The sequence below is a fragment of the Euprymna scolopes genome, chromosome 14 (genome assembly GCF_053919585.1).
Source record: "Euprymna scolopes isolate OS-2025 chromosome 14, ASM5391958v1, whole genome shotgun sequence".
NCBI classification, from domain to species: Eukaryota; Metazoa; Mollusca; class Cephalopoda; order Sepiida; family Sepiolidae; genus Euprymna; species Euprymna scolopes.
Window position 1 is genome coordinate 88,030,258 of NC_136495.1, and position 13,335 is coordinate 88,043,592.

The 13,335-nt window shown below is 36.3% G+C and overlaps 1 protein-coding gene across 6 annotated transcripts in view; it reads right to left on the reverse strand.

Annotated features, from left to right (window-relative positions):
- LOC145293149 (DNA repair protein Ku70-like) overlaps nucleotides 1-13,335 on the reverse strand; it is a 462,221-nt gene that overhangs the window by 410,749 nt on the left and 38,137 nt on the right. The gene's annotated exons all lie outside the window — the stretch shown is intronic.

A 13,335-nucleotide genomic window follows, 5' to 3' on the forward strand; every position in this document is an offset into this window, starting at 1 on the left:
ACATGTATTTGGGCGCTAGTGTCTTGTACATACTTATTATAGTACAGTCCTGGCTGGATGGAGAGCAATAAAGAAAATACAAGTAGCTAACACTATGTTGTAAATTTAGTTTAAAGCACATGAAGGCCTGGTCACCTGATTCTAGTTTAGATTCCCTAGACATGGGGAGGATGTTACAAATATAGATTCCAAGTCTGTTCCTGTTAAAGTCCTTACAACAAAGTGAAAGATAACTAGACATGTTAAAGATGTTAGAGGGGACGGAGAAGTGCAAGTTAGTTTCACTTAGTGCTAAGATATCTGGGGAGTTTGCTAGGAGAAATGATTCTACATCCTCTAAGTCCTCGGATATGTGTAAATGCAAGCCTCAAGGGAGGAGGCGTGAATGTGTGTCTGGTTTGAACATATTTTTGGATTGAGCTATCATTTCATTCTATTTTGTAGTTTCAGATCTAGATTGAGGTGCTAGGCAAAACGCATGTGCATAGGCACCATCATGCAACATAAGTAGACCATCAGCCGGCTCCTCATCCGCAGGAATGTGGCCTCGGGTATGCCCACCAGAGATGAGTACAGGGTGCCTTTCCATGCGTGACATGGCACTACAAATATCCCGATATTACACAACTGACGATAGAACAGCCGCTCTAAGCGCTATCAAAGGGCTTCTGTACTGTCAGTTGGAAACAGCAACCAGCAACTGTCTAAACAGTACCCTCAAACCTGTCCGATAGAAGTGGCCCAGTTCAATCATGTTAGCATATATTGTAAATAAGCACCCCCAAGATGCCCAGTTATAGGAGAAGGGAATAAGGCAAATGTAGGGAATGGCATTCATTGCCCTAGTCAGGAAACAAGGCTAAGCACCGGGCGTCTCTAACGAGTCCTTGTGGCCGCACCTCTGTTCTTGGCTAATAGGCAAAGAAGGAATATGGAGTTAGGTTAGAGCCTTACTACTCCTTAAGCAGTTTAGGTTTGCAAACCGGTGATTTGATCAAGTCACCCACTCTAGGGAGGTTGTCGTCCAAAAATGAGGAGGCCTCCCTCCCCTGTTTGGTGCCAAGACATATGAGGTCAGTGGCACAGGTTTACAAATCAGAGTTTTCCTTATCCTAGATGGATGATCTAACCAGATCTACTGGTCCATCAGCACTGAGAGGGTGTTTCCTGCACCTGGTTGCATGGATAGTGAGGATTGATAGAGTTAGTATCAAAGAATTAGTATCTGCTTTGAAGTTACACTCCTCAGAATAGGATTAAGATTGCTTACGCTTTTAAAGGAGGTATGTATGAGTGTGGGGTGTAGATTAAAGGTGAATATCTACTAGGGTTAAGAAAAGATCAAATGTGGTTTGTGGATTAGTGACTAATTGGAAAATTATAGTATAAGGTTTGGGGTGCGTTTCGAAATGTGCTTTAGGTGTTAGTTTTCAACTAAAGATAATCACCAGTACCTTATCCCATCTAATGAAAGAAAGATATAGTTGCTAGTTAATATAGATCACTTATAATCTGGGCACAAACTGCAGCTATTAGTTATCTATTTTATAGATATTATATAGAGTATAAATATAGGTTAAGCTAATGCATCCCTTAGCAATAGAAATTTATACATGTTTAGTATTTATCGATTTTGAAAAGGTCAGCCTACTAAAGTTTAGGACCGGAAACTAAACCCTCCTCCCAAGGTACATGCAAAGCATGTGATTTTATATCAACATGGAGAGAAGAGCAACTGGTTTTTTGTCAAGTTCAAACAGGAGAGATGATAGAACTTACAAGACTACAGCATTAATATACAATATAGATATACAGGGATTTAGGGAGGATTTAAGAGTATGTTTATCATGCAAAACAGACAGGAAGGCATCTTGGAGGCAAAGCATTATCCCTTTAAAGCAGATATTTAGAAATAATATTTGCACCAGTTATTTTAGTAACATACATCAGTAACAATATACATGTGGCCAGTATAGGCCTTATATTTAAACATTACACTTACAATGATAAATTATGATTTCCAAAAAGAGGGAAGCAGTATAAGTAAATAAGAGCAGGAAAACAGGTTTGGTGAATAAGCAATAACTTAATTGCTTCATAAGTGGTTCGCACAATTTAGCAGTTTTTGTATGGTCTCGCTTTTATTTTTGGAGATATCTCATATTTTGTACTGTACTGTAATGCTTCCACTTCAAGATATTTCGGTCTATTGGATCACTGCAAATCCTGCCTGGACAGCTGTTTTCGTTTTGGTTATGATGTCATACAAGATCAATGAAAGTTCTGTCTTTCAGTGGGATCACTGTAAATTACATTGGATAACAATCGGATTGTAATCTGAAAGTTATCTAGTTACTGAATCAAATGGAATTTGGCAATTGGATTAGTTCGGGATCAATCCGGAATCACAATCTTATCTCACTCACCCAACAAAATAACGGACATAAATCAATAAGCAACCTATGGCACTATAGCCCTTTATAGCTTCTTCCTATTTTTTTTTTTTTTTTTTACAAAGGAGTCACCACTTATCAAGGTCCAAAGGTCACTCGAGGATAATGGTTAATGAGTGTACAGAGGTCAATGGCACAATATCGCTAGTAGTGGAAATTTGGTAAATTGGATTACTTAAGGGGGTGGCTCATCAAGAATTTATTTATGCTGGACTTGAATATGATCAAATTGTAGTCAGGTGGAAAGCAGGGAAATGGAAGAGAGTTCCACAGGCATGCAGTTCTAAGAAAGAAGCTTTGTTCATGGAATCTACGTTTAGGATTAGGCACAGAAAAAGAGTGGGAGAAATTATTGATAGTGGTTTCAGCTAGACAAATGTTTTTCATGAAAGTTTGGCGAGGGGGGACCATAGATTGGAGCTCAGACAGGCACCTGCCATGAAAATAGTGATAGAGTAAAGACAGGCTTGTAATGCCTCTTCTGTGGGAAGAGGTTGCAGGGAAGAGAAAAGGGCACACCCACCAGATTACGAAGTCTATTTTGAACTTTGTCAAAGTATGATAAGAGTTTTCCAGTAGCTCCTGCCCAGATGTGACAACAGTACTCCATCTGTGGATGTACCTTACTCTTATTTAGGTAGAGAATTGCATCAGCAGTGAGATATCTACTGGAGCGCTAGAAGGGTCCCACCATTTTTCCAGCCCAGAAGCTTGTCAAAACATGGAGCCTCCTCAAGACAAGAGCCATTCATTTCAATTGATGCCAGATAGGAGATCAGAGTGTTGATTATATAAAGATAGAAGCTTGGTTTTAGATGCATTAAAATAAACCGGCCACTTCTTTCGCCATTGCACCACATGCTCCAAGTCAGATGAGAGAGAATCAGAGAGAACTTGGTCATTTACGGACTTTGATGTGTTAACATAGATGGTAATGTCATCAGCATAAATGTCTTCGAATGATCTTAGGATGTGATTTAGAAGATCATTGATGTAGATCAGTAAGAGAGTTGGGTCCAAGATGGGCTCCTGAGGAACTCCAGCATTAATACTGTGACCTTCTGATTTTTGCTCATCCACCACTACTCTTATCAACCTATCAGAGAGAAATGATTTAATAATTGAAAAAGCATTTCCAGCTATACCGTAGCTGGAGATCTTGTGAAGTAGGCCTTTATGCCATACCCCATCAAAGGTCTTTGATATGTCAAGAGCAATTGCTCTAGAAAGGAAGCCTCCATTGAGAGATTTGCTAATCCTATGAGATATAAGCATTACCACATCTGCTGTAGATCTAGCATAACAGAAATCATATTGCATGTCACTAATATCTTAGCATTAAGTGAAATAAACTTACACTCTTCAATCCCCTCCAACTTCTTTAACATTAGAGGATACCTCCCTCTTTGTCATAAGGACTCGGATAGATGTATGCACATACTTAGAGTCTATATTCGTAGCACCCGCCCTTAAATTAGAGTGAAAAATCTTGAATCGGATGACTGGGCTTTTATGTGCTTTCAACTAACATTTCATGACTGCGTTAGTTACTTATATTTTCTCTGTTATTTTTCCTCAAGTCAGGATTGTACCCTAATCGATCATGACTTTGATAGTATAGATGCAGCACTCTCCTTGGATAGTAAGGCCCAAATACATGCGTTTGGTGACTTTAATGTCCACCATAAAAATTGGCTTGGTTTCTCAGGTTACACAGATGCAGCTGGATGCTCCACTAATAGCTTCTCCATTCCCTCACATAGACAGTAATGTTTCCAACTGGCCTACCAGATCGTGAACCTCAGCAGGTTTCACTTCTAGACCTATTCCTCACCACCTGAGGATTGTGTGACAAATGCTCACAGTCCACTTAGAAACACAGACCACCTCGTGGTATCAGTTGACATCACATTTAAATCTCAACGTCAAGGTGAGGAATTATTGCTCAAAACCAAACAGGGCTTACTGAGAAACCATTAGAGAAAACATCCAAGATGCCCAATGGACCGCTATCTTCTCTCTTCCTGCTGAACAAAGTGCCAATAAGACAACTGAATGGTGCAAAGCGAGAATTGAAGCACATGTTGCCACACGGAAATATTATACCAAGCCCCACTCACCCCCATGGTTCACTACAGATTGTACAGCTGCTATGGCACAAAGACAGCATGCATTCCGCCAGTTTGTACATCATAAATCAAATACAAATAGGCAAAATTCATAGATGCTAGAAATCATTGTAAGAGAGAAATAGTAACAGCCAAAAGAAAGCATGCTGAAATAATCAGGGAACGCATAGAATTGCGAAAGATAGGAACTCGTGATTTCTGAAAAATCTATACTAGTGTAGTGTATAAAGGACAATCAGTGATTTCTTTATTGAGCAACAACCAGAAGGTTGCATGCATGGTAACTAAGAAGGTGGAACTGATGTCCTAGCAATTGCCTCTAACTCCACCTTAGAGCCAACAAACAACTCCCTCCCAAATTTCCCTATGAGGACTAAAGCCACATTAGATGATGTAAAAATCACCCCTTTTCATGTCTGCGATACATGATACATCCAAGTCCTTTGACAAAGTCTGCCTCAGAGGGCTGCTAATGAAAACTAAATCATACATTACAACTGGACGTATATTAAATATAATTAGATCCATCTTAGACAATAAAAGCATGCAGGTTGTCATTAATGGACATACGTCCAAGCAGCATTACATTAATGCAAGAGTGTCTCACGGGTTGATCCTTGGACCATTATTATTCCTGATATTCAAAAACGACCTCCCTGATAATATTGTGTCTGAGATGGGTATATTTGCTGATGATACAATGCTCTATAACATGCATTAGGGAAGAAAAGGTGTACATAAATCTAAGACAATGGCAAAATCATTAGAAAATGATCTCCAGACCATAGTTAAATGGGGACGCAGATGGATGATAATATTTAATGCTAGTAAAACTAAGCGGCTCTCCTTTAACAATTACAAGACACCTCTCGAACCGCATATATCAATCAAAAAACCCACCCTACCTGAGAATTCTACCTTTAAACTCCTTTTTTGGGACTATTTTACCATATTTTACTTTGTGGGCAATATGAATTGGAACAAATACATAGAGGACATTGCAAAGACTGCTGCAAAGATGGTGGGTTCCCTCTATCAAGCTAGAAGACTACTCGCACCTGAGAGTATCCCGTACCTCTACAAGGCCACCATTCGCTCATGCATGAAGTGTTGTTGCCACATCTGCACTGGTGCATCTACCACTAGCCTCTCCATCTTGGATAGGTTCCAAAAATAAAAAGTTGTCAATCTAATTGGTCCCACTTTATCAACTAAACTCCAGCTCTTGTCCCAGCGTTACAATGTTGCATCTCTGTGCATGTTTTAATGGAATGTATTCTGATGAGCTCGTAGCACTTGTTACCCGTACATATCCCTGACAAACCCGTTCAGGAATAAGATCTCACCCTTTCACTGTTTAGGTCCCTAGATGCCAAAAAGCTTTCTATTCTAATAGTTTCTTCCCTTGAACAGCTGGACTTTGGAATTCCCTTCCTGCTACCTGCTTTCCTGGTCGTACTGATATGCAGAAATTTACATGTAACATAAACCGACATCGTGCTAATCTAAGACATGATCCCAAAAAGTAGCCTTTTTTTTTTTTAGCCAAGTGGTGATATGCCTTGTTAGAAGTTAACATTAAATAAATAAATAGAGCTGGTATAGTGTATACACTATATGTGAGTATATTTATCATACAAGTGAATGTTAAACATAAAAAATGATATACATGAAAAGTAATTATAAAATGCTGAATAAGTGTGGGAGGCTGGTATATGGATCTGCAGAATAGATTTCCACATAGTGGTCAAGGAGTCGGCAGTCGGAATTTTAGGAATTCAAGGAGTCGGACTTTCACCATCCGACTCTGCAGCCCTGGATCTCACTTTATGAAAATTTAATATAAAAATGATTAACAACAGAAACTCAGGGCCTCAATTATTTTGAAATCTATATGTCTCAATCATGAAAAATATAATGAAACATAATTCTGTTATTTATTAGTAAAAATGAATGCCTGAAAAATAAGCAATTCTTTCATTTTCTGACTTCAATAAATAGCTGATATTTATAGCCTCAGCACAGACAACACAAAAAAGATCAGAATTGAAATTTTTAGTTTTTTTGTAGTTTCAGAAAAAACATAACAATGCTAGAAAATATTAGATTTAAAATTCTGATTTTGGAGCACTTTCCATGGAATGTCCGACTGGTTTCTGGAGGGGCGTAATTTCAGCTGTAATTCTATGACTAAGCCAAATTCTAGGTTATAATGATCGAATAATGCTGGTAGTAAAAAAATGTAAATCCAGTGAAAAAGAACTAACAGGATCTATTGTGGTGAGGCCTGTTACACCAGGAATGGAGGAGTATTAAATCAACGATCACAGGTGGCTGACTGTTATGCCATCAACTGAAATTTAGGGTGTTCAGAAATTTATGAATACTTATAAGTTTCAGATTGGGATGGGGAGGAAATTTAGCACTATTTGTTTAGGTGCCACACTCAGTGTAGTAACACAGATATTCTTGCTGACTGATGAGGCCTGTCGCATAAGAGTTAGGTTATAGATTTCCCATAATCCCATTCTTACAACTGTCTCTCTTTGTCATCTGACCAACATGCAGTAAACATGGGAGACAAAGAAGGGGGGGGGGCACCACAGCATTAAAAGTTAATTTTTTTCTTTTTAGATAATTGTTATTTTATCAACTTGCATGAAAAGAGCTGTAAAAGATGCTTAAAACCGTTTGAATTATGCAAATACCATCAGTAGTTCAAAAGTTATGAGAATTTTAATTGCCAAAATTTAGGCTTTTCCGTGGACATTTTTCTTTAGAAAAAGTGGGTTAAATTACGGACCTCAACATTTGAAGAAATTCGGTAATTTCGCCACCATTTATTTATTTTTCAAGCTATTCTCATGAAACTTGCCACTCTTATGTAAAATTGCATGCTCTTTCTAATTATGCAGTCAAATCTGATGTATCTCTTTACCATAAGCCATGAATTATAAATTCAGATGTATAAATTTCAATTGTTTTTAAACTGGTGCATGGTATCATGCAGTGGGTGTCTATTTATGAACAAACTAAGTATTATACTGGTATTTAAATATAGCTTTGAGAGCAGGCATTTTCCTGCCTCCTCACCAAAGGAGAGCTTAATCTAGGTGTAGGCATTGAATGCCTAAAGAGCATTCATGGCCAGTATTTACTACTCCCCTCAAAGAAAAAAAATTGAGTAGATATGAATTAATCTCAGAAATAAATCGAAGAAAATTTTTCATATAGATTTTGGATTTCTGTAAAAGATGGAAATTTCCCATAGTTAACAAGAACTTATGCATTTTGGGACCAGTCCAATTTTCAATTTTGTAAATCCTCTCTACCTGGCCCCAAATATACCCCTATTTTCTGAGATGCAACCATAAATCGTACTCTACATGAATCCTTGATGTAGCTTTCACAGTACCAGGATACCAGGAATCCTGATAAAAAACAACTATAGATTCACCAGTTGATGGTAAATTTTGTCATTTCTATTCTGTTGATTTACTGAAAATTCAATTATGTAAACAAAGAAATAAAACGGTAATTTTCTACCTTGTTTCCACCTTAATATTTAAAATTACTTTTACATGTTTTAGGGTATGCTGAAAACAAATATCGCATTTAAATTTTCTGCAAATAAGTAGTTTTATGTTATCGCTGGTGGCGATCTTGCTATGCGTGAGTGCGCAAACGTAAACCCAAAAAACTATGTGAAAACGCATGTACCAAGATGGCCACCAGCAATAACATAAGAAATGACATTGCTTAATATCTGGAAAGCTATTTATTTGCAGAAAATTTAAATGCGATATTCGTTTACCGCATACCCAAAAATCTTACAAGATAGCCATTTTAAAGAAAAATGTTAAGGTAAAAATTTACAAAATGCATCACAATGAAATTTTTTATTGAACCGCCTAATTATTATTATTATTTAGATATCTTCAGTTAAAAAAAAAAAAAAAAAAAAAAAAAATGGGTTTGTTTTACAGATTCGAAAAAAATTGTCTTGACAATGAGTTAAAAACAAATTCAAGTTTCACAATACTATTTTATATTGTACAGAATAGTTAACAAAACACCCTTCCTTCCTCATGTTAAGAATGGGGTTCTAAATAATAACATTATTTCAGCATGGTATCATAAGTGCACAAGTACCTTTTATTTATTATATATTTGTTTTGTTTTTTACCACTAAAAAACAAATGCATGTACTTAGTACATTTTGTTGTTTTTTAACGCTTTTAGTACATGTGTACAAACAAAACAACAAAATAGTATTGTTTGGATATCAAATTTGAAAAACTTGATCATTTTTTAAATTGACAAACTCAGAATAAAAAATGAAACTTTTTTTTTGCTTTCGTTTTGAAAGCAGAAAAAGTTTTCTATTTTTAAGAGAATACAAACTCGTTAATATGCTGACGGCAATGGTTAGCGCATAGTGGATTTGAATTTCTATAAAAGATAACATTTTAAAGAAATTTCTGCACAATTAATAATTATCAAATATTTACATATTATATATGAAAATAATTCTGAAACTATTATTTATATGAAAATATATACAGATTTATCTTATCAATTTTGAAATATTCTTCGTCAACTTTGCTTCCTGTGGTCGTCAAAATAAAAATCAAAGTCCAGTAGAGATGGACTTCTATGCTTATATAGCCTGTAAAATTTCAGCCGTATCCAATCAAATTTAACGCCGCGCATATGTATTCAAACGGAACGTATGAAATGTAAACATTGAAAAAAAGTTTCCCTTTTCGCAGTCATTTTTTACAGTTTTTTTTATTTTTAACTTGGAGCATAAAAACATTGAATGCATAAAAAAACTAAATTAACATCATTGGAATGCTTATTCTATTCTCGTTTCATCAATGTAATTCTTTTAAAAATTGACCAACAAATAAAAAAGATATGACTTGTTGAAGCACATTATGTAATATTGCTGATGTCCACGAAAATACAGTATACGCTTGTAATGCTACTTCTTTACATGCAAAGAATTAGCTAAGGTAACCTATCTAGGGTAGAAGAAAACAGTTGTAATTATTTTATTAATATATAATGCATAATATTGTAAAATAAATAGTTAAGTTGTTTTTTTGTACAAACCTGTGTTGCATGTCATTTGTCACCATCCAAGCAGACATCTAGAAATCTAAACCAAGGAAACATCAGTCAGATCGACCCAAGAAGCAATGAGCTGAACTGGACATCAACCAAGCAGAAGTCCACACCACTGAGGTATATCTTATTGTTTTTAGAATAACGTTTGTTAACACTGGTGGGGCCTGAGGTTGTTAACATGATGAAGCAAGTAACTCTCCCCGCAAATGATCATTTGTTAACACCGGTTGAGCCAATGAACACCCCACCAGCAAACGGAAGAGTTATAATTTGATCGTGTGTAACACCCAGGGAGCTGGTCGCCGCACCCAGGATGTCTCAACCAAATAACACTCCCTGGCTTCATGATGTATTGTCATAGGAGGCCAAGGGGTTAATCGCAGTTCTTCAACGAATACCAAGTGGCGCTACGATTGCTGCCAATGTCTAGCGACCTCGTCCAATTTAGGAAGACACTATATCAGTAGAGAGGACCACTTTTGATCCACTTGGGAAGTAGCTGGGACTCTCAGAGGAGGAGACCCATTCTCAATGGAATTAGGTGCCAGACCAGGGATATTTCAATGAGTTTTCTCTAACTAAGTTCATAGTGCATCGCCTATTACTATTTTATTTTGTATTTTAAGCATCAATTTAAAAAGGAGGTTGCCTCTTCTATTTAAATCAAGATGGATACATACCACTAGCTTATGGAATAGATTTGAATATGTGTTCACTGCCTAGGCATAGCACACGCAGTCTTTAAGACTTGATTAAATCAAATGGCCATCACATGGAAGATTAGTTCCTTAGCTAGTAGTAAGAATGTGTCCTAATCCTCGTCTTTATTTTAGGTGTTAGTATACCTGCTATATCAGGTCTGCGTGTGTGGCATGAACACAGACACAAATTGTAAAAGGGGAAACAATAGAAAAATTATCGCCTCTTTTGAACTCATCTTCAGCAGACAGTGGAGGGGGGGGGGTGACACTAATTTCCCCTTTTACTTCTCTCTCTCTACTTCTGCTGTTTTCTTTCTCTCTCTTTTCACCTCACCACAACGAACACGCGTTTTGCATCGTTCCAAAAAAATATAGATGAAGAACAATTTTCCGCACATTCAAATATTTGAAGTAAGCCTAACTTAATTTCACTATTAAAAAATTAATGGACTGCAATGAACAATTTAACTATCATGCAACAATATAAAGGAACACTTCCGAACTATGCCTGATCACACATGTACACACACACGCTCTTATGTTTTTTTTCATTGTTCGTAATAAATATATTGTTTGTATGTAAATCAGTACTATGTTTTCTTTTATTTTAATGTTGGAGTTAAGAACACGCATATTTATCCTCTACAAGATTGGTGACCCCAGACGTAGAGGTCAACAAGATTGATGACTTCCGATTTTTGGTTCCAACCTGCGACTAAAATATCGAAACATATTTTGATTGTTTGCATCAAAAATCAGACACCAACGAATTGGTAGCTATCCTTTTGCTACTAATTACGACAAAAAAAAAAAAAAAAGTATGTATATAATTTTCCAAAATGGTGACATGCACACAAGCACCTCTACCCAGGTGTTCAGCCATGTACCCTGACTTTCATGTAATGTCCACAATATTGTATTCACCCATGTGCATGTAGAAAAATAAAAAATATATAGTATATATATATCAAAAAAGAATAAATAATGAAAATAAACAAAGGTTTCATTTTTTTTTTTCCACGGAAACACACAAAAAAATGAACAACCTATGTTAACAGGATTAGATTTTGTAACCTTTTTTCTGCGTCAGCATAGCCAAGAACTCTTCTACCACAAGAAAGGTTGAAAGTCTAATTTCCTTTAAAATGCCTGCCGACAACGGACAAAAACCGCATATATAGTTTTTTTTTCAAGCGGAGGCTAATTTTGCTAATAGGAAAATTTCTTCCTTAGCCCAGAAATACTTCTATGTCGTGGAGGCTCTGCCCACAGAAGTCGCTGAAGAATTTGAGGATATTTTTAAAGCACTTTTCGGTCACAATCCATTCAACATGCTAAAACAAGCCATCCCTGAATGAACAGGGACATCAGAGGCAGCCAAGTTGAAAAACCTTTTTTTCTCTGGGACCGAAAACCTTTACAACTTTTGAGGCATCCTCCAGCAACTGTGGTTAGACAAATTGCCACAACAATTGTCTCACACGCTGTCCATTTTCATTGGAGACAAGGATCTCGAGCAGTTTACATTTATCACCAACTGTGCTGCAGATAATTATCATCACACACCAGCTGTAACCACCATCACACCCCAAACTGCTACAGGGCACTCTGCAACCAATTCCAGCCTGGAATCTACAGAAATCAATGTCCTTACCAAAGCGATACAGGTCTCTTAGGAGAGAGACCTTCATGCCCTAGCCACAGATGCAACTTTCAAGACAGACGTTCATTGCAATGACACAGATCTGCCTCACGATCTGCTTAGTGACACTATCATCGTTTCGCAGAGAAGGCACGCTAATGCTAACACCTTTGTAGCTTCAAAAAACCATTTAAATGGATAGACCAGTAGGATTGTGCAACAAATTTCACCCCATCTCTCCAGCAGCGTCGCCTATTATATGTATTCGATGCACTTGCATGTCGGAAATTCCTTGTAGACACCGGTGCTGCTGTTAGTGTAATACCTTCTACACGATACAATACAGCAGCAAACTCTTTTACTCTTCAGGGCCATTCCATGTGTGTTACAGTTCGGAAGGGTTTTCACCAATAACATTTATTTAAAGTCGCCCTTATAATACTTTACTCTTTTCTTTTTGACTTGCTTAGTCTAAAATCATTATTCTTCCATGTAGTATATAAAAACAAAAACCCATACCTATGACCATTTTTTTTATAATAGTCTTGTTTCTAGCGTCACATGCATTACATTCAGATGGAAAGAATATTTTAAACATTGTTAAACAATGTATAAACTCTGTGAATTGTGCCTTTATTTTTTTATAAAAATGTGTTTCTAAATTTTTATGGAGTCTTCTAATTATTGCAATAGTCTTTTAGTAAATTTTTATTCATTGAACCCCTGAGAATTAAGGTATTTGCTGTCACGTGCATTACCCTTGCAAAATCTCGATTTCCAAAGTTCTGTGAAGTAGGAAAATACTCAAATTTGCCAACCAATCAAGAATAAAGTATTTTCTTAATTTTAGTTTTTGTCCTAAGTGAATTGCTCATTTGGCTTGGACCGTACTGTCTCTTAAAGTTCAGGCTTTATAGCATAAACAATTTTCATTGAAAACATTTCAAACATGCACAGATTAGTGTAAAAACCTTTATTTTTTCATGTATGTATATCAAGTAGTTTTTTTGAAAACTGTTTGAATGAACACACACATATATATATATATATATAAGAATATATATAACATATATATATAAGAATATATATAACATATATATATATAAGAATTTTGGAGTAGAAATCTTTCTGACAGCGTTCATTTTTCCAGCAAGCAGCAATAATCCATATTGGTGACTTAGTGTAAAAAATCGACAAGGCCAGCTTAGTTTTCCATAGGGTTGATAAGGAAATTTATTTTCTCAACATATTTTAACTAGTGATGAAAAGAAAAATTA